The sequence below is a fragment of the Hyalella azteca genome, unplaced genomic scaffold (assembly GCF_000764305.2).
Source record: "Hyalella azteca isolate HAZT.00-mixed unplaced genomic scaffold, Hazt_2.0.2 contig6926, whole genome shotgun sequence".
NCBI classification, from domain to species: Eukaryota; Metazoa; Arthropoda; class Malacostraca; order Amphipoda; family Hyalellidae; genus Hyalella; species Hyalella azteca.
The window spans coordinates 191,469-213,814 of NW_025937066.1; the positions used below are offsets into that span (position 1 = coordinate 191,469).

Genomic DNA, 22,346 nt, shown 5'->3' on the forward strand with positions numbered 1-22,346 from the left:
GTAGCAAATGTTTGAGACTTAATCGTCTAATGACTTGAATTTTATTAGGTAATTTAAGAGGCTCAGTATTATATTAACAATAAAAACACTAAACAAACTAATACAGAAATTGTCTCATAAATTTGTGTACAATTGATTGTGCTCGAATAGTTCGAGATTTGACACAATTGAAATATTTACTGAAGTTCAGTAAATATTTCAACTCTCTCTGAACTCTCTTCAAAAATTAATGTGATGGAATAATTAAAATATTTTTTCCGAAAAATGTTTGGGTCGTATAGTCCAAATTGTGGCATACGATACTTCCTTACCCAGAACAGGGTCCGGATGTAGCACTGATACACCCTTTTGTCAGGCCAAACTGGGTTCTGATGACTCGTATAAGGGAAATAAGTGCATTGATATCTGGACAAAAGCTCACTCATTTCTCTGAGAGTATTGGGTATGTGGCGTTTTCATGTTTGAATCTCGATCGAAATTTTATCGTCGAAGATGTTCGTTACGATTTAATAGCGAATGTGTCGCGAATAATCACAAAATCTTCACTCATTTAGCCTTCTGAAGTCCAGTACATTAAAATTACATGATTTTATGAAGAGTAGAATGTGTTGCTGGTACATAATCATCATTTATTATCAGTATAAATATATAGCTTGTGAACAAATTTGCAATATTTATTCTCAATGATCATATATTGAATTTTTACCTACTTGATTTAACAGAGAAATTCAAGGTGATAGAAATTTCATTTATTTCACTTATGCATGATTTGTTAAAATAATTCAGGATTGAATAAAAAAAATGTATCGGGTAAATTGTTGACATAATTGTTCATTATTCTTGCTGCTCTGTTTTCAATCTGCATTGATTAGGCATGATTACCTTTTTGAGTGGCAAAGCAAGGTTTCGTTCAATTTTCCACATTTATTTAAAACATGAACATATTCGTTGTTTCTCCCGATGCAAATCCCATTCGTCAGAACCCGACCCCTAATGAAATGCATTATATGAGCTCCACTCTATTCTAAGGCGATTCTTCATCTAATTTACATAATGAAGGGCCCTGGCATTAAAATGACACCCCATATATCTTCTAGCTCTGACATTACAATATTGAAGTCTCTTATATCACGGGCTTCGCTTACCAGATTCCAAATCATACGACCAAAGCCGAGCTGGCGTGGACGACGCGTCTAACTTACACCGCATCATTTAGCTAATGTTTCATTTTGACTGCCCCTAATTTCCGCCATCCCTTACAAAGCTTCGCTCTTAACGATTCGCTGAAGCAGGTACTCGACTCGCCCTCGTCGTCTCTCGATCACCGAGCGAGAAAGAGGGAAGAGAGAGTGAGGGTCTGAGGGTCTAAGTCTCCAGTCAGAAGCCTCTAGTCGCTGGATATGAGGGTCTAAGACTTCAGTCAGAAGACTTTAGTCACTGAAAGTGAGGGTCTAAAACTCCAGTCTCATGACTCTAGTCACTGAAAGTGAGGGTCTAAGACTTCAGTCTGAAGATTCTAGTCACCGAAAGTGAAGGTCTAAGACTTCAGGCAGAAGACTCTAGTCGCTGAAAGTGAGGTTATCAGACTCCAGCCAAAAGTCTCCAGTCACAAGCCTCCAGTCAGAAGACTCCAGTCGCTCCGCTCTACACGGCTCTCATTTCAATGGGGTTCCAATTGATTCTCAAGGTAACTTTGCTCCGGGTTTCTATTCGCAAAGTTTGATTAGAATTTTGGCTTTGGTAAATAATGTCGCCATAAAGTTGATGAAGTTTCGCACAGCGAGGATGCGAACGAGAGTGTATATGCGATCGAGGGAAACTCTTTAAACTGAAGCATTAAAGGCAGCTCCTTCTTTGTATGTGAGACTCCGAACAAATGTGAAGGCGGCCATAACTTGAGAATTTGAGTCTAGCGGCCCTGCGACGCCGGGCGAGGGATTTTACTGTCAACGTGGCCGCTTGCATTTGAAGAAATAAGGCAGAAATTGTCTAAATAAAGATGCACTTTTTCTTTTTACTTTTATATGGATTATCTTGACACAGTTTGACATGGCAAAAGAGCGTACCAGTGCTTAGCCCATTCTCTGCTCACGCTAAGGGTGAGACATTTTTTGGGCAATATGGATCGTTTATTTTTCTGGGTGTGAGATATCGAACTGAACTTCCAACCAGGCCTTTTATTGCAGTCCTCAAGAGATTTATGCCATGAATGCACGGGCTGAAGTATTTTCGCTTCTATTTGTATATTAAAACGTACAATATGCTCTCCGTTTTTGCAACACTAAAAACCATATAGAGCTCGTAAATCAGCTGAAGTAAATTTTGAAATATTACAGTGTAAATATCACGCAAACGCAAATGATAAATAATCATTAATCCGCGAGCAAGGCAACATGAGTTGATAGAAAAATACAGCAATTCTTAATATAACCGACGTAAGTAATCTCTGTTGACTTCGTTTTATCGCTGAAATACCAATTCTCTACGAGCTCTTCACTTGATCGTTTCTCGACACAACAACTTGAACAATTCCGACTTAATGACTTGCCGATGCTGGTCGCTGAAGACCACGATCATCGGGACGAAGTTTGCCGGCGCTGGTCCCAATAAAATTGCTTGCTTCACGCCGCGCTGCAATAATCCAGGGAGAAAACGGTCAGAATTCAAGCCGAGCTTCAATAATCCAGGGAGAAAATGCACCAACTTCACGCCGGACTTCAATAATCCAGGGATAAAATGCACCGACTTCACGCCGGGCTTCAGTATCCCTGGTAGTGCACCGACTTCACGCCGGGCTTCTATAATCCAGGGAGAAAATGAACCGACTTCACGCCGGTCTTCAATAATCCAGGGAGAAAATGCACCGACTTCACGCCGCGCTTCTATTATCCAGGGAGAAAATGCACCGCCTTCACGCCGGGCTTCAATAATCCAGGGAGAAATGCACCGACTTCACGCCGCGCTTCTATTATCCAGGGAGAAAATGCACCGACTTCACGCTGGGCTTCAATAATCCAGGGAGAAAATGCACCGACTTCACGACGCGCTTCTATAATCCAGGGAGAAAATGCACCGCCTTCACGCCGGGCTTCAATAATCCAGGGAGAAAATTGCGCTGCGGTGCAGCCATTGACCGGGCGACGCAGACTGTCATTTAGGTCCTTCAGCGGCAATCGAAGACAAGTGCTTGAAGCCACCGACACGCAACACGACGTAATGCCACCAGCACTGGACTATTTCCTAGGATCGTCAACGGAGGTTGCCGCTTCAATACGCCTTATTGGTCAATTTTGTGTGTGTATCAGCTGCTTGTCTATAGCGTGAACGCATACTTGAGCCGCTACTTGCATGAACCTGGTCATTTTTTTGCGTAGGAAGAGTGGATTATTCGTTGTGCCAAGGTTCTTAACTTGAAAATTTTTAAGCTCCGGTAATAATTTGTTAATCATTAATTGATAAATGGTTCCAATCACTACGTGTCACCCTGAAGTCGATTGTATTGACTTACGTTCTGAATGCTTCATCTAGATTTCGTCTCAAATGCAACACTGATTCTGTATTATCTATAATTTTGTATTATCAATATAAATGATCACAATTTTATGCTGAAATTGAAGGCCGCTATTTCATTCTGTCACGAACAAACTGGTCTAAATAACATGTTTTCGATTATCACTCTTGAGTTCATATTCCGGTTATAGACCAAGGACCTCAGTAAATTTATTCCCTACATTTCCCACTTTTCGTCTGGCATTCCAAATCCTCATTGCAGTTTAATGACCAAAAAACTCAATGTTCTACTGGATTTCCTTGCCCTAATCAAGCCCTGCAGTTATGCCCTCACTCTTGATGTGATGGCAGTTACCCTCAACACCTGCACTTGAGCGCTCAGGAAAATGAGTGAGACTTTGTACAAATAGCAATGCAGGTTTTGTTCATGAGCGGTGCATTCTGATGAAGGTTGGCCAGGCAGAAGGGCGTATACGCTCACTGCTCGTGCTGTGGCTTAGAAAGTTTGTCACTAATTGGACAATTTGACCCATTCGTATTCCGAGTGAGGGCAGCCGCCCTCTGCGCTGCAGTGTGTAATTATCATGCCCTTGGAACCCTTGGTTCAGACCAACACTTTAGCGTGACGTAAGAATATTCGGACGAACACTTTAGAGTGACGTAAGGATTGTAGGACATTTTAGCGTGACGTAAGATTGTAGGACATTTTAGCGTGACGTAAGGATTGTAGGATATTTTAGCGTGAAGTAAGAATTGAGAACATTTTGGCGTGACGTAAGGATTGTAGGACATTTAGCGTGACGTAAGGATTTTAGGATATTTTAGCGTGGCGTAAGGATTGTAGGATATTTTAGCTTGACGTAAGGATTGTGGGACATTTTTGCGTGACGTAAGGATTGTAGGATATTTTAGCGTGACGTAAGGATTGTAAGACATTATAGCGTGACCTAAGGATTGTAGGATATTTTAGCGTGACGTTAGGATTATAGGACATTTTAGCACGACGTATAAGGTTATTCAGACGACCACTTTAGCGTGACGTAAGGATACTCGGACCAACACTTCAGCGTGACGTAAGGATCGTACGAGCTCCGATTCTCGTGATCCCGAGTTTGACATAAATATTTTGTGGTTGTATGGAATTCATCGATCGACTATAAGTGATGTAGTTTTATATACGTAGCTCGCGTAATAATCTCACGCTCACTGAACAATTTGCTGTAGCAACTGATTCAAAGACCAAAGACTCGCTCCCACAGCTAATTCCGATCATGACATACAGAAAAGGGTTACAAAGCTTTAAGCCCAGTTATGTTCGCATAATTTCGCATACATGTATGCGAAATTCGTGGTTTTTAAGCACAACTCATGATATGCTTTAAATGTATTTAAAGCATATCATGGATTGCGGTTAAAAACCATGAATGCGGTAAAAACCATGATAAAAACCATACACTTAAAACACACCATGAAATGCCGCGAATTAGGCTTCTGAAACCTAATCATTGCATCAATATTGAAATTAGTTTAACGAGTACCCAATTTTGAGAAACCAATTAACGGGAGCTAACGTGAAAGTGCATGGACTTAAGATGCAATAATTTTTTGTTCGTTAATTTTTTTAATTCAAAAATTTTTTAGTCGGCATTCTTCATATTTCTAGTTATCGCGTGATCTCTCTACTTGTTTGTTTGATGGTCATAATTCAAAATTAATTTCATGACATTCAGAAACCCAGAAAATTTTATGAATTTTAGTATCATCAGCGCCATGGAACTGTAGAAGTGAGATCTGATCGAGCTTCTTGAGTGACTATAGCTCCCAGTAGCAGCGAGATCTGGTCCAGCGTCCCAATATTGTAACTGTAGCTTCCCAGTAGCAGTGAAATCTGATCCAGCCTCCTGATCCTGTAACTGTAGCTCCCCAGTATTCGTGAGATCTAGTCCAGCGTCCCAATACTGTAATTGTAGCTCCACAGTATCAGTGAGATCTGGTACAGCGTCCAGGTACTGTAACTGTAGCTTCCCAGTATCAGTAAGATCTGGTACAGCGTCCAGGCACTGTAACTGTAGCTTCCCAGTATCAGTAAGATCTGGTCCAGCGTCCTGACACTCTAACTGTTCACCGAGTCCGGTTAACCGTGTCACCGCCTGGCGTTATGTCTAACCTGACGAGACGGCGCGGCGCCCGATTTGCATTGAACATTTCGACACGGTCTGCTCTATGGAAATGTAATGTGACCGTAAACCTTTGAGACCCATGCCGTAACCTGAGTGCTGACCTCACGATATTTCCTTCACGTATACGTGACGTATAACTTCGACTCTGCGTGATGTCTAGCCTCTGCATGCATGCAATGCAAAGCGAAACAGCAGAATTTTTTTTCATCCTCGATGGCATTCACGCGGTGACCTCCCCAGGCTGCAGACTAGTCGCATCCCTGGTGGAGTTCAACGATGCACCGCCATTTGTGGCTAAAATAATCAGGGTATCTTGATATTTGCTACGTGCTTCGTCATATGTGTCAATTTCTTTTATAACGTTTCTCAGAACTGCAGCGTCAAATTATCTGATGTCCAATACTTTATAAAGTTTTTTTTGTATACTCTGAGTGACACCTACCGGTCATCAGGCCACCGACATGTAGGGGCAGTTTCAAGATCTGCGAGCAACTTTATCTGGAAGGACCTGGCATGCGTCTCGGTATCGTTTCCTCGAAATAAAGAGGGACAGCAAAACGAGAAACGTCCGGAAAAATAGCAAGAAGAGGAAAAAGATTGTCACAGAGGTAAGTTACGTATTCGTACACCAGAACAATTACGATTTCTGAAATTCAAAAATTGTTTCTTGGATATTTTAAAACGTTGCTTTGTAGTCGTTTGTAAAGAAGACCTTGCATAATAGTTTTAGACAACACTAGATACTACATTACTATGAGAGACCAAACGAGACATTCCTAACGCTTGGATTAATGATTACCAAGTAAAACTTTTTATTATAAACAGGCAGTTGCGGTAGTAGGTGGCGTTTGGCTACTGGAATGTTTATGTAAAAAAATATTATTAAATTTATTATTTGAATTTCTCATTAACACTATTAATCTCGAGACATGTATACCGTGAAATGTATCACTATGATGTCAGTTTAGAAGAATTATGCTGCTCCTAGTTTATGTGGAGCATCTCGTCTCGGCTCTCCCTCGAAATTTGAAAATTGTCTCGATTTTCATCTCTTTTCGGAACAAAGCTTTTAGGATCGTTATGGTCTATAATGAAAAAAAATGCAGATCCTAAAACATGGTTTCTAAATTTTTCTTTGCGCTAACCATGCTCATTTGCTCTTCTTTTTCTTGCTCATTTTGCTCACATTGACTCTCGCCACGATAATATTGCACTCCCTCGTATCTCCAGATTAAAGATAATTGACTAGTTTGCATGATAAATTTTTTTAGTAATAACAAGCTTTTACCCACTTAGTCCATAGTTCGTTAACCTTCAATGCGATTTCTCATTACCATTTTAGTTGCCACTCTATGATATGTTATTTCTTCCCCTTATGTTGTGACGGATTTTTACCCTATGAGGGATAGTTCTTTTAACCTCTGTCACATCTCTGTCACATTGCCCACATCATTATTCATCAACTTAAACCATCGCTTCAATGCTCTTCCTTTACGAAGATCGCGTCTCTGTCAGCTTTATTAATTAGCTGTACGTTTTTCAACTCGATCGCTGCGGTTTACTGCTTAGTGATTACTTAACGAAGCGAGGGGAGCCTTGTACAAATAGCGATGCGCTATTTGCCTTAAAGTGGGTCATCCTGACCCTGTTTAGACCGACCAGAGCTAGGACGTACCAGCGATACTTACGCTTTTTGTTTGTGCTGTGTGTTAGAAAAAGTGCCACTATTTTTCTATAATGTTACCATTTCATTCTTCTGGGTGTGTCTTGCAGTACATTCCTCAGTCCGGTCCCGGACTGAGAGTAAATCCGGCGAGGCACGCATGCACGCTTCAATCGATTGATGAAAAGCAACGAAACGCCGGATGGACTCTCTAGTAACTAGAGTCTAGTTGACAACGTTTATTATTGCTGGTAACTCAGTCGCGGCTAACTGGCTTTGCCCAAACTACTGCAGATTGGCGGCGGAAACGATGGATGGATGGCATTGCAAGTTTTAATTCGTTCAACAGAGAATGGGCAGGCCGATACAGATGATATTTAGTACGCCTGTATATGCGTGCGTCCATAAATTCGACATCTTCCATTCAATAAATTATTACCTAATGGAAAAAATAAATACACCATGAATTACGTGGATTAATTCGTGCGTTATGTGCTTTCTACTTCGAACTCGATGGCATATAAATGTGGCTGTAAATATCCCATGTGTTCCGCGCGCTGTTGTTTTATGGAATATATTTCAGCTGCCCACTATATCTATTACTTTTCAGCCTCATGTAGCTAAAAAGTTGTTATTACAAATATTAATTGAAGTTTATACGTTAAATTCCCGAAAATAATTCCACATGAACAAGGTGACGGTATTCTGCAAGTGAAGCAGTGACCTAAAAATTGTGCTACGATTGTCTATGAATTTACAACGGCTTACAAGTACCGTAAATTGACCAAATAAAATTATCTCACACAAATTTCATTCAAGACATATCACGATTAATTGTATTCCTCATGGAAAATATCAACTTACTTTGATATTGTTAGCGACCCAAAATCAATTGAAATCAAAAAGCTTTGAACTAGTCGGAAATATTCTTAAATTGTTATCAACGGAACAAAATGAGCTGTATCATATCTGCACTGTAACGACACTTCTTTTTTCTTGATGACAAATTTTATTACAGATCCGTACCACCTTGATGCAAACCTTTACACGTGTGAAGTCGTCGCACTGACTGCATCAAGCCTCCGCTTCATTTTTTTTTTTTTTGAGCTTTTGGAGGCCGAGCTAACTAACTTGGTCTTAGGAAGTCGCCCGACTGCTCGTGAATCATTTGGGATCTCAATGGCGCTTTAACAAACTCCCAAGGTTTTCACGCTGGATAATTTTGCTCGTTTTGGAGCCGGATGATTCTATTTGAGTGGGTCTGGAACGCCCTGTAACTCGGGCTGATTGCCCCGTACAGAGCAACGCTAGTACCGCACCTAGGCACTGGGCATGACTGCCATGATGCCGTTAGAAGGAGAAATGTCCTTACAATGATGAGGTTTCGAGGCCTTCTACCGACGCTTACGACTCCTGCTGAAAGCCCTGAGCTTTGCTCGAGAATGACGACATCAGCGGCGATGTTAAAACTCTCCTGGGTGAGAAATCCTGCATTGCAAGTCTCGTTAGAGGCGAAGAACATACATTAGCATCGCCATAACCTGCTGTAGGCCGTGATTAGATAAATGTCAGATTTTCTTAAATCAATTGATTCGAACGCGTTTTTAATTGTTGAAATGAGCAACAATAAACATGCATCCATCACGTTGGCAAAAAAAATAGTCAGATGAAATTATTCACTCACAACACGTACATTTCTAGTACAATTGAAGTTTAGACTAATTTCTAAATGAAATTATCATTCACCTTGACGGATAATCACGCGTGACGATTCATTTTCAATTGTCCAGAGAATATTCTCTTGAAAATTCTGTCACTGTTAAATGACTATCGAATCAATAATCGCTATCGCGATGGTGCCGTCTTTTAGATTAATTCATGGTGTCCGTGTGTTTAAACCGGGAGGCGTCGCGCCTAAAATGAGCTGATGAACCCCGCTTGACTTCCTTCGTGCACTTCTGAGCCTTGAAAGACGAGACTAGCCAGACTATCTGTAGCAGGAGAGTCTGTAGCAGTCTTTTCATGCGAAAAATATTTAAATAATAATTTGCTAATATATCTAAAAATGTCTAGAATAACTAAATATCCAAATGCCGTGCGAAAAGAAGTGATCGGCTATATTTTAATTCAATAGATATTTTTTCTGATTTCATATTTCATTTTGCTCTAATAATCATTAACGCTTTCTGCACTTCCAGCTATTAACTACAACCATTAAGTTAACATGCTTCAAGCATTTAGATAATTTCATACTTTTTATACATTATTATTGTTCTGAGAGCTTGAACCTTTTAAAAGAAGTCCCCAACTTCGCATCATTATCGAATGATGCAAAAAACCGAGATGAACAGATCACTAATGTTGTTCTGATAGTTGTAATCAATACTTATTTACGTAGAAACGCTACTTTACTTCTTAATTAGCCAAACAACCATCAGCTAATTAACAGAAATGTCACTTGTCGCGCTCCTATATGGCAGGCACTAACAATTTGCTCGCAATTATATGTCGTCAATAAACAGCAAGTTCCTCCTCCGCTGCGATGCAGTTTGGTCAACAGCAAAATGTTGTCAAAACAAGGAATCGTCTTCAAGCTATGATCGGTGCGACTTTAGCTAATTTTTATGAAAGATAAAATAAATTTATTGAGAAAAAACGCTCGAATTGGGCGGACAAAATGAGTTGTAAAGCATTTGATCGTTAATAAAAAGGAAAAAACTTTGATTTAACGTTTGTTGTAACGAGTATAGAGCACAGAAAAGTCCAAAACTTCATACTGATAATACCATCTGTGTTCATTATATATCTTGTAACAAAATTTCTTTAGAATATTTTTCAATAAAGATTTTGTTTTCGTGAAAATTTGATTTGCTTCCGAATTATCATCAATAATTATTTAGATTGGCATTTATGAAAAATCTTAGTCTACTATTACTATGGTGGTTATTTGTTTCTAACTGTGAAAAAAAATTTTTCTCTTGAAATTTACTATTACCATAGTGTCTACAATTACTCTGTGTAGTCTATTTTACCTAATTTTACTATATTACTTTATATTACTCTATTGCTACATTTATTTGGTATAATTATTCAATAGCAATTTACCCTGCTCATCGACGAGGCCGCTATAAGACTGTGACCGGCCGGCGTCTGAGCGTAACGTTCGTCAAAAATACGCAATATTGCCCAAGTGGCCCGTGCTCGGCCTCAACTTTTCTGCGACTGAATATCAGATTTGGTTCTTCGTGAAAGGTTGCTAGGGCCAGTGATGAAATTTCTGCTAACTTTTGAAAGGAGGCCAAGAAGAAGGTAATTGAGACGCGTCATGTCACTGCGAAGATGCCTTTTTTTGTTTTGTTCTTTGCAGATTTTATGAAAGTCTTGTAACCCCGTAGAAGGTCTTGAAATGTGTATAGTTTTATGGGGAGGTGTGTAGTGGAAGAAATTGCCTTAGATATTTTGCATGATTTTCTTCAAGAAGAGCGCGTTTTTGGATAATGAGAAAGAGTGTAAGTTGTTTCGGTCATATTTTATTGGCGAATTACTAGACTTTTTTCTTATCATTTAATCGGCAGGCCTATTCATTGCATTTTACCTAATTGCGGCAACTGGCAGCTGGTAAAAATTAGAAGTCTACGGAAATATTCGACAACAAATGCACTGTTTCGGGAAATTTTAGAAATTTCTCGTTGCAGTTAAATTTACTTTGTAAATAATTACTGGCTAAAATAAATATTTCAATGTGAGTCCTCGCAATTTCTTATTCTCATGTGCAATGTTTCAATAAAATCCTTTTTTTTTATAATATACAGATTTTTTATCCTTGACACTTTGATTTTTCGTCTTTAACAATTTAATAGATTTCTCGTAATCGATACTTAAACGAATTTTTTGTTTTTTGTTATCTAAATTGATTTATCTTCTTCGATACCTGATTACGTTTCTCGTCTTTGATAACTGAATTAACTCACGATCCGAATTTCAGTAAATAAATAGGCAAATAATTCAACACATGAATTATTTATTCTTCTCGTACTTTTTATTTCCCATCTTGGCGTATAAATTCGTTAATATTATATCTGAAAACTGGAATAAATACATGGCATATTATTGATGCCTAATTTTGTTAGCTGGTTAAAGTAACGAGTTATTTCTTTCATCACAGTTCCATCCCCGGAGTTCTCGACTGAAATGAAAACGAACGTGAGCGTCGCTATCGGCAAGACGGCCTTGCTGAACTGTACTGTTTTCAACAGCCAAGGCTTTAAGGTTAGTAACATAAACAGCCAATACATCAAGGTTTGTATCTTTAACAGCCAAGGGATTAAGTTTGGGATCTTTAATAGCCACGACATCAAAGTTTGTATCAATCAACAGCCAAGGCATAAGGTTTTCGTCTCTAACAGCCAAGGCACCAAGATTTGCATCTTTAGCAGCTACGACATCAAGGTTTGTATCTTTCAACAGCCCAGGGATTAAGGTTGGATTCTTCTACAGCCACGGCATCAAGGTTTGTATTTTTAAGGTTTGGCTTTAAGGTTTGAATCTATTATTCATTTAATAATGTATTGAGGTCCACCAAATCATTATAAAAAGTTTATTTGCTAGGTATATAAATTATTAGTGCTCCATAAAAAAATCACCCCATTTAAACTTTCCTATGTAACTCGGGAATACCTATATCTCTTCAATTACTGCTCAAAGGAAAATTTTTCAACAAATTTCCCTTATGAAGAGTTTCTTTCTAAGACCCTGCGATGTATGTAGGTGAACGGAACTCATGTGATGGTTAATAGTGCTCATTTAGCTGTAAATAGAGCTCACTTGAAAACTTTGTTTCAAATTAATTTTTATTTAGTTACCCGAGCAACGGATTTTTTTCTTAATAATCTTTTGCCTTATGCCACTATATCGTGTTTGCATATTTTCATTTTAATATTTCTCGTTTTCCCAACGTTTTACAGGCATTTTCCACCCTGTTTTCCAGAACTCGTGATATCGCATTTTTTTCAGTTCCGGTACGTCGCAGCGGAATTGATGTCCTGCTAATGTATGCATCCAATCCTGTCTTCTGTCCCTAGCTACTCGTGCGCGGCTCTGCAGCCAAGTGCTTCAGTGTTCCTAGAGTTCCAGAATCTTCTGATATTCCGTAAAAATATTTTCGTCCCCATTTTAGCTCAAAATTCCACCATTACGACAAACGTTGCGTTCGAATGACATCATACTTGTTGACACAAAAAACTGTAACGGCAAAAAATGAAAGGAGCATCATTCTTTTGAAATTTTTTAAAATGCAACTTATGTTAAAAGAAATGTGTTTAGGAATTGATTAATTGGTTAATTTGCGGAATCTTATAATTTAGAGAATTTTCTTAATCGTATATTTTATAGCGCACTCAAATTAATTAGTCACACAATACTAATGCCGGACCAGACAAGGTAAGACATTACTACTTCATGTTTGCTTATTTTGCTTCACTGGATTAAAAATGTTATCGTTTAATTACCCAAATGCAAGCGACGAAATTAACAGATTCCTGGATTTTGCTTTTTACGTTAATTTCTTATCGACTGTGGCTGTTTATTGACGCAAAATACGACCATTCTTCTCAATTATTCCTCATTTATATATTCTCTTTTTCTTATATAGTCTCTCTCTATTTATATAGTCTCTCTTTGTTTTATAGTCTCTCTGTTCATATAGTCTTTCTTTGTTTATATAATCTCTCTTTGTTCTTGCATCTGGATCTCTTTGAAACACGAATGTTTATACCACAACCATCGGCAAGCCATGAAGCTGAAATGAGTAACTAGGAGCAATTTTAATATTTTCAAGCTTGCATATGAATGAATAGATTTACATGAGTGAAATTTCTAGTGTCGACCAAATATTATCATCGATTTTAAGGATCCAATTTACAGTGCTACGCTCTGAAGGGTCTCAAAACCACCCCTACTTCACAGTACAGTCCACGACTTATTTACAGATTTTGGTAGTTATTCCATTAACGCTAATTCTTACTGAACGATTCCAATTAATTTACACTGATTTTCACTAATAAAAACCTAACGCCAATATTCGTCACTTCATCCCAAGTTCACACGAACATATGTATACCTCAGTGCGTGGCCTTTGCCCAGAATGGCATCTCCGAAATGTTCACCTCTTCACAAGCGTAATAATTATCAAAAAAGCCCCGTAAGCTTTCTTTTTACAAAATAAACTCGCGAGATCCTTTTGGCTTCCCACCACTTCAAGTTGTTCATTAATTGTGATGTTTTTCTTCGTAACGTAAGCAGAAGCACGTGCCTGCTGCGAGGCCATCGAATTTCATAACAAATCTTAAATACACTAAATTTATGAAGGATATGAGCCTCTATTTATATAGAGCGTTTGACTTAGTTATATGTCGGTAAAATTTTGAATTACGATTAACGATTTTATTTCTGCAGCTCATATGCATTGAGGTTATCATGCTCATACGTATATATACTTGCTTGTAGATTACACTTGAACTAAAACTTATATTTTCCTGGGGAATATAAAAGAGTATATCGAATAACCAATGCTAATTAGGGTTTAATGACGAACAAACACACAGCATTCATATCAGTATGTTTGTGCTCATACTTTATTTTGAATATTTCATTTAGCTGTACAAAGCTGGCTGTATTTTATTGCTGTGTGCGGTTGCGGCAGTTTAAGATAGTATTAGACGCGATAATTATATAAAAATCATTGAAAGTAACTCCAGTTACTAGCTATTTATGTTCACCATGTCGTAATTCCTTGAAATCATCTGTGAGTGATTATTATTATTCATAACTGCGCAGTTATTTGATTCTTAATGAATAATAAATAATTTTAAATTATGAATGTTTTACGGTAAAGAAATAATTTTTTTTATTAAATGCGATACATCACACAACATTTACGAGGATGTATTTTTGTTACTGCTGTCTTTTTCGCAGCACCAACAATATCGACGCGCTCGCTTTGTATTCATTCAAAGCAGTGCGGTAAAATATTGTTTCTTATGCCCGGGTTTATGAAGAATATCTTTTGGTCACATGGTCCGTCTTCTTTGTCATATACAGTATGTTACCAGCTCATGATCAGCTTGGAAATTATTGTTGTGTTCAAGATTCCGGATTTACTTATTAGCGACAACGCTATCACGAATTTACTTCAATTGACGTGAAGGTGGCTGCAACTTGATTTACCTTATTTTTAATTGTGCAAGCGATTCAGTTAGCATGAGTAAATTCAGAATAGTTGGTGGCATTGATATTAATATATTGCTTGAGATTCTTATAAATTCGAAGACTCGGGAAATAGGACTGATGACTGACTAAAATTTCCAGAATTTTAGGGTTAACTCGGCTGTTTGTACAACCGGAACGATACTATATTTGACAATAAGCAATAAGGTCTATCTCGATATTAATTTAAAATTGTGCGAAATAACAGCATAATATTGACAATACAAATAATAAATTTTGCTATTTAGCTACATACAGTACAAATAAATTGAAGCTGAAACAATTTAATCTGATGAATAAGTCGAGTTTAACGGCATCCCGCCCACGCTTTCTCGTCACTGCAAACTTTGACGCAGTAGCTCGAGCCAATCAGCGTTAGTCCCAAGTTAGGAACAAACAAATGCTTACTTACACTTCCAAAAACAACGCCAAGCGATCTCAAGGAACTAGATACAATTCCACAGCATTTGAGATCACTTTCATTAGTCATGAAATGAAGATAGTTGCATGGCTAGATATTAACGCCAATCTAAATTACAGCGAACGAATCAGCGTTTTCTCAATTTGGTCAATGAGTCGTAGTGGAGATTGTGAGAGTAATCGTGTGGAAAAAAATATCGTGCATACCGCTAACCGTCATACATACATAATACCGTACAGCTGTATAGAGTACTAATACCGTACCGATGTAGAGTACGGGAGAGTTGCTAGGTAGTTGGAGCCATTTTGAGATACCTTTAAATACATTTGGATGAAAATTGTGAAAATTTCACGATGATTTAACTTTTTCTCACATTTTCATGAAGACAACATGCAAAACATGGCAAAAATGTTTTTCCCTCCATTTTCTGAGCCTTGGTAAAACATACGACGATTTCTGCTCTACGTAGAAGCGTCTCAAATACGACAATACTGTAATGATGGTATCCATGATACTGAAAAAGGCATAAAAATCGCACAAATATAATGTAATAGCAACAATATTACGTGTATCACAAATGTTGACAAACATTGGGCTAAATTGTGTTAATAATAGTAAAAAGTATACGTTTAAAAATTACTTTTTAAAGACATCACTTCTAAAGAATCCATTGTGTCCAACGTTAAAGATGTACAATGAATTTCTCATTTTATTTTCGAATAATAAAAAAATTCATTTTCATTTTTTTATGTATAACATTTTTCCAAAATTATTTATTCTGTCAATTGATTCATGCATTGCCTCCGATTTCACACAAGTGTGCAAAATTTCAGATCAATTGGACAGGTAAAAGTCTGTCAAATATCAATTATAAGATTTGTAGCTGAGAAAATTATTTTTTTTTATATTTTTAATATTGGAAAAATTTTCTTTAATTCCTAAAATTATTTATTTTGTCATATGATTCATGCATTGTCTATAACTTTACGCAAGTGCGCAAAATTTCAAATCGATAGGATAGGTAGAAGTGTATTAAATTTCGATTACAAGATTTGTAGCAGACAAACAGACAAACAAGAAGTGACGGTAAAGAGAAGTGTTGTAAAATACAGAGTTCAGCTCGAAGTTTGGTGCACAAGTTAATTAAGGAGAATCGATCGAGCGAACCCTAACGCTAGACTGCTTTGTGATCGATGTGGCTGACAGGATTTCCGTGCATCCTACGTCCCGGTCAAGGGAAACAATCCTCCGTCCTGATCCTTCATAAACATTCTTTGCAGTGTGGCTGCTAATGGTGTGCGTTCGCTCCCTCTACACAGATGTCAAATAAAGCTGCTATTGAAATCCCTCGACTTTAAAGCGACATATTGCGAGCTCTACAGCCCACGCACAGTCTTCTCTAGCGACCGTTGAGATACAAAGCTTTTAGCACAAGTTATTGGCATGCTTTTGAAATAACAGCACGCATACCGTTGAGATACAAAGCTTTTAGCGCAAGCTATTGACATGCTTTTGAAATAACAGCACACATACCGTTGAGATACAAAGCTTTTAGCGCAAGCTATTATCATGCGTACGAAATAACAGCGCACATGCCGTTGAGATGCAAACCTTTTGCACAAGTTATTGGCATGCGTACGAAATAATAAAACGCATGCAAAACCGACGCTTCCTATTGGGAGTTTCAAAACTTATTATATTCAGTATTTTTCCGGTGAAGTTATTCACGTCGAAAAAATCTTCTTACAATGGATGTTGCTTGCATACATAATATAAAACAAATAAATGAAATAGAAAAACTATAAATAGAATTTTTGAGGGAAAAACTCGCTATGTTACTGGAGCTTCGTCCGTAAGTACAGTAGAAACCAGTCTGGAGTAATTCTTCAAACTTCTTGTTTCTCTGTGTCAGTTCTTACAATCGACAACGGGATTTGTTAAACGTTGCATTTTACAATTTTGTTGAAAAATCTATTACGTCTACCCTTTTATTTTGGATAAAGGATTTGGATAAAGGATCCCAGTGACTGCAGCTCTGGAATGCCGGAGCTCCGCGCTCTATAGTCTGTGCAGTTGCGCGGTCATGTATCGAAGCGCTGCGATGTATGTCACGCTATGGATTATAAAGCACTTTGTATAATCGCGTTTTAATAGTGTTTGTTTGATAATTAGTGCTGTGAGATCTGACTTAAGTTCTGTTAATTTATTTTATACTTTCTACTTGACATATTCATTTTCACCGTAGCAATTTTTGTTCACAATACATCGATACTCGAATGTTCCTCCATCAGATAGACGGAATTCATATTTGTAAATATATATTTATCATATTCACGTGTATATTATATCTTGTTGAACGTTTCACGTTTTTGTTACTCGATTTTTGCTCATGCTCTCACTACCGTTAAACAATATCGCATTATTAAACAGGTCATGAAATTCTAAAGGAATTTAACATCAACAGAAAAAGGATGCGATCGGTGCTTCGTCTTTAAGATAACGAGCGTATCACACGCATGAGCAAATCAGCCTGAACAACCAACCCTCCTCGATTTTTTTATTTGATATTCAGTTGTCTAGTACAACACAGTATTTATAGATCATAGTGATCATCATACGCCATTGTTCTTGCTCTTTTCAATTCTAGAACGAATACGTATTGATCGATGTTGGCAAGTGAACATTGTTTAGAAGCGAGATATGCGTGGCCGAGGCCTACCTGTACCCAGGATACGAATTTGTTGAAATATTCCAGAATAAGTGAATTTATTTTATTTGTTGAATCCGTTCGACCAGATCATTGGTCGAACACAGCAAATTTGTGCATGATTTTTCAGCTTTACCGTGAAAAAATATGAAAAATCTTGTACCTTTTCCTCTTCGCGCCTGGAAAAGTTTCAGGCATACGTGGCCCAGAGAACGGACAACAAAATTTAATGGAAGCCGGGGTATAATCATGAGGTTACAAAAATCTAACGATGAGTCTTAATCATAAAATAATGAATGAAGTTTAATTGCACGAATTAAATTCTTCATCTATAACGATGTTTTTTTTAATTTAGTAGTTCCCCGTAAAATAGCTTTCTAGACTGGGTGGAATTGAGATCGTTGCACTTATAGCTTTAGTATTGAAATTTAAAACTAACTTTTTAAGTTACTTTGTCAAGTTTGAATCGCATCAATTATTTAAAACGGGCTTCTATACTGAATTAAATATTTTTCAGAATGACCGAAGCTGAACATTTCATGAGAATAAGCATCCTGCAAGGGGCTGATCCAAAAACCTCCCCAACTCTAATATCGTGATGTTCTATGTGAATGAAGCGACTATATACTCGTTAATCATTCTGTCGTTTCTCTGGATAACTGTTGCCGTTCACAAATATTGTTCGTCATGTACTGCGAGCCTTCGTTTTGATTTGACTTTATATATTGCTTAATATCATGAATAACATTTTCGAATGTAATCACACATAGCTTACAAATTTAAATTGGCAATGGCAATAATCATGCTTTTCATGTGGTGGTCAGTATGAGACATTTTATTCCTTTGATATTACAATAGAACCTCAAAATTTAGTTCTGAATTGGTGCTCAGTAATTTTGAGTGACTTGAATGATTTTACAAATTATGTTACATGCTCATCATAAAATGTTTTGTTTCCGTCGTTGCTAAATGTGAGGCTCATGAACCAATGCATGCAGCCGCGAAATTTTTTTTTTCTCCTACGAGCTAAATTTTTGATAATGAAATGTCTGCCCGTTGTCCCCGGGCAACTCCATTTTCGTTAGCTGACTTCTCTTACAAATCGCAGTTTAGACGTGACGATTTTCACACCAATTTCATCAAAATTTCGAATCGTTTACCTTCTTCTTACACCGTGTTCAAACCATACAGTGACCGCAACGCTGAAACTAAACCATGGTGAACTTTTTTGCACGTATAGTTCAGTTTCTCATGTTAATTAAAAAAAAGAGAAGACGTTGGCATGATATACTTCCATAAGGGCGGCCGCTAGATGCCTATCTGATCGTTTCATGACGTTTTTCCCATCATTGTGCTAGCACAGTCCGACGAGGGTTAAACATTACACATGCCTCGTGCCCACAGGTTGCCTGGATCGACGCGGCCAGGGGCGCGGTACTGAGCATGGAGGAGACCGTCGTGACAGCCAACCCTCGCGTGAGTGTCCTCAAGCGATCGTCAGGACGAGGGGACGTGTCGGCCTCGTGGCTGCTGAGCGTGAAAGACATCAGCGCAGTGGACGCCGGCACCTACATGTGTCAAGTGAACACACCCGCCAGGCTTAGGCAGAACTTCACGCTCAGTGTCGTCAGTGAGTAGAACTTATAGGCGTTCATTCTTTGTACATGTGTCAAGTGAACACCCCGCCAGGCTTAGGGAGAACTTCACGCTCAGTGTCGTCAGTGAGTAGAACTTATAGGCGTTCATTCCTTGAAATTAGGGATTCTATATGATACTTTGAATTTTATCACTAGTGTCACAAGTGAGTAGAACTAATACTGGTTCATTCCTTGACAAAAGTGAGTTATGATCATTCTAATATTTGTATTACATGACAAGCATCATCAGTGAGTAGAATTTATGTTAGCTCATTCGTTGATGATCTTTACGCAGAATAATCTGATTAACATACTTAATTTGCAGTCCTTTATCGTGCTAGGGACGCACTCCAACAAGAAGAAAAACAAAGCCATCTTCGTCCCTGCGTTGTTCAGCCAAGTGATCGTATAGGTCCATCCATTAGCCACAGTGAGAACAAGTTTTCTTAATAATCTTTATTGACAAGTATAAACACCGAGAAACTAATGACTTGAAATGGAACTGTTGCTGAGATGGTTACTTGAATCAAGCCTATTACTGAGACTCCTGAAAATAAATAAACAAACAAGAATAAATATCTAGCATAGAGTCGAAATGGACATAAAAAATATTGATCGTAATCAGAAGCACGAAATCTAAGCATTAAAAATGACACAAATATTTACACAAATTGCGCGCATGACAAACGATAGTAAACCTAACATCCACTGTTGCCACTGTTCCTATATTTACACGAGACGTACCTTACACATCGACGGCAATGACAAGACTAAACTAGGTTCCGCTATTCGGTCCAGGTCACGTCAAACTCTCTCTAAAACGAAATGACAAATATACATCCTATCCAATCCCTAACAATCGAACATCGAATGCGCGAGTTTTGAACGAGTTTGAATTCATACATTTAATCTTCAATTGGATCAGGATTTAATTCATGATCTGTTACTTTGGCATCATTATTCGGCATCTTCCATTCGATCAGAGAACCGAGGTGTGTTTTGTAGAAAGTAGATTACATCAGTTTGGAGTGTAACTTCCGGATGCTTTTAATTAATGATTAAGCATAGAATGAAAATCGCTCATCACAAAGTTTACTACAATTTTCGATTATTTGAAAATTTCTCTTAACATTCAACGAACGTTGTACTCATTTTTACTCTTGGTTTTAAGGTAAATGAAAACATGCTTGGATTTAAAATATGCTCGGTAAACCTTTGATCTTTTTATGAAGCAATCAAATGATTGCGTTGTGTGATTGGCGTCGCGTTTGACGTCATCGCGCCGACGCACAGCATTAGGTTCTTTATCGTTACAAAGCTTATAATGTGGAACTACAGTTTATCAAACTATTCAGAAATTTTCATTATGTAGATATTTCATGATATTAAAATGAATAAGTTGTCCATTTTCTTCGATGAAAGAGTATTATATGAGAATATTAGTTAGGTTCCATGCAGTTATAAGCGATCTTCAATATTAGATGTGCCCATGACGAACGCAATTGCTGCATCACCGTCCCTGTTGTTGCAATTATTTATTGTCTCGCTGTTTATTTTAGCAAATGACGAACAAACTGCGTGAGCTTGTCTAATGCGCAGCTTTGAATAGCAATGCTCGAGGCAGCGAATGATCTTTTCAACACTGCTGAATGCAAAGCTTTCACGTAAAAAAGCATCGAAAATATATGCGTTCTAGAATTGTTCTTCTGTTTTAAAAACCGTATTCAAATATCAAGATATCAATTTGCAATTTTTAGGATTTTTATTTTTATTTTGATCTTCACGTTGTTGATGACTGTGTTCTTCGACTAGTATATCATCTGACGCATGCAGGTTATATACAATTTTAAAATTGTTTTTAATAGGAAATACAAGAGATTTTTTACCTATATGAAACATAATTTTGTTCAATGATGTTAAAATAAATCAAATCACAGAACCCCGATTGAGGATAGCTTTTACTAAGACTTTTACGTCATAAATTAAAATAATTCATTCGGCTTAAACTTGCGTATGCACTTGGCAGGATCGAGAAATATACATAACCTATGCGGTTTTGTAATTGAATTAATTATATGGTGAAATATTGACGCAAAATCACTTAATATTATGAGCTGTAGTAAATTCAAAACGATTCCAAGCTTATATCTTCCGAGTATAACTTCGGTGGTAGCTCGAACACTGAGATTTCAACTTTTATTGATAGCTGATTAATCAGGCACAGCTGCTTTCTTGTATCATTATCCTGTGAAGATGATTGATAATTTGCCTAAATAGCGATGCACTTCTTGACCTTGCATGGGTCTTCCTGACTCAGTTTGGTCTATAAAACAGCGTATCAGTGCTACGTTTGCTTTATGCTCGCGTTGCAATAAAGAAAGTGTGTCAATATTAAAACAATCTTACGTATTCATTTTCTATGAGCGTACTTTGGAAATATTTTAACGATTATTTCGGAGGGAAAATGCGATGCATCATTAAAATGGTACGACCATCGCAATGCTCACTGCTATACGTCCGACTCACTCAGTCTCTGTCCCGGTCTCCCTCTCTGGCCACTAATGGACGATTGCAATACTGTCACTAGGGCGCCGATATTCCGGTCCCTCAATTCCTTCTGCTTTATTACCTTTCCTTGTTGCTTCATCCGTACGGCTGTGCATGAACAATTGTACGCAGGTACGAAGGTAACATGCGAGCAATATACGTGTCGCATGTACGTAGATAGCATAGAGCAAAATAATGGATCGCATGTAAGACGGAAGAAAAATGCATGTTTTGTATATGTAGGTATCATGCAATGAGTATTAATCTCTCGTAGTAATAGATACATTCGCGTAATTGCTGAACTTTGTTGGATTAACCACCGAGACCAGTGGCGGTGTTAATGAACTACAATATAGTCATTCACTTCTTTCGCATCATAGGATGAAGTAAATGAACATTTTTTGACAAATTATATCAT

At 37.8% G+C, this 22,346-nt stretch overlaps 1 pseudogene; it reads left to right on the forward strand.

Moving 5' to 3' along the window:
• LOC125178086 overlaps positions 1 to 22,346 on the forward strand; it is a 55,749-nt pseudogene that overhangs the window by 19,464 nt on the left and 13,939 nt on the right.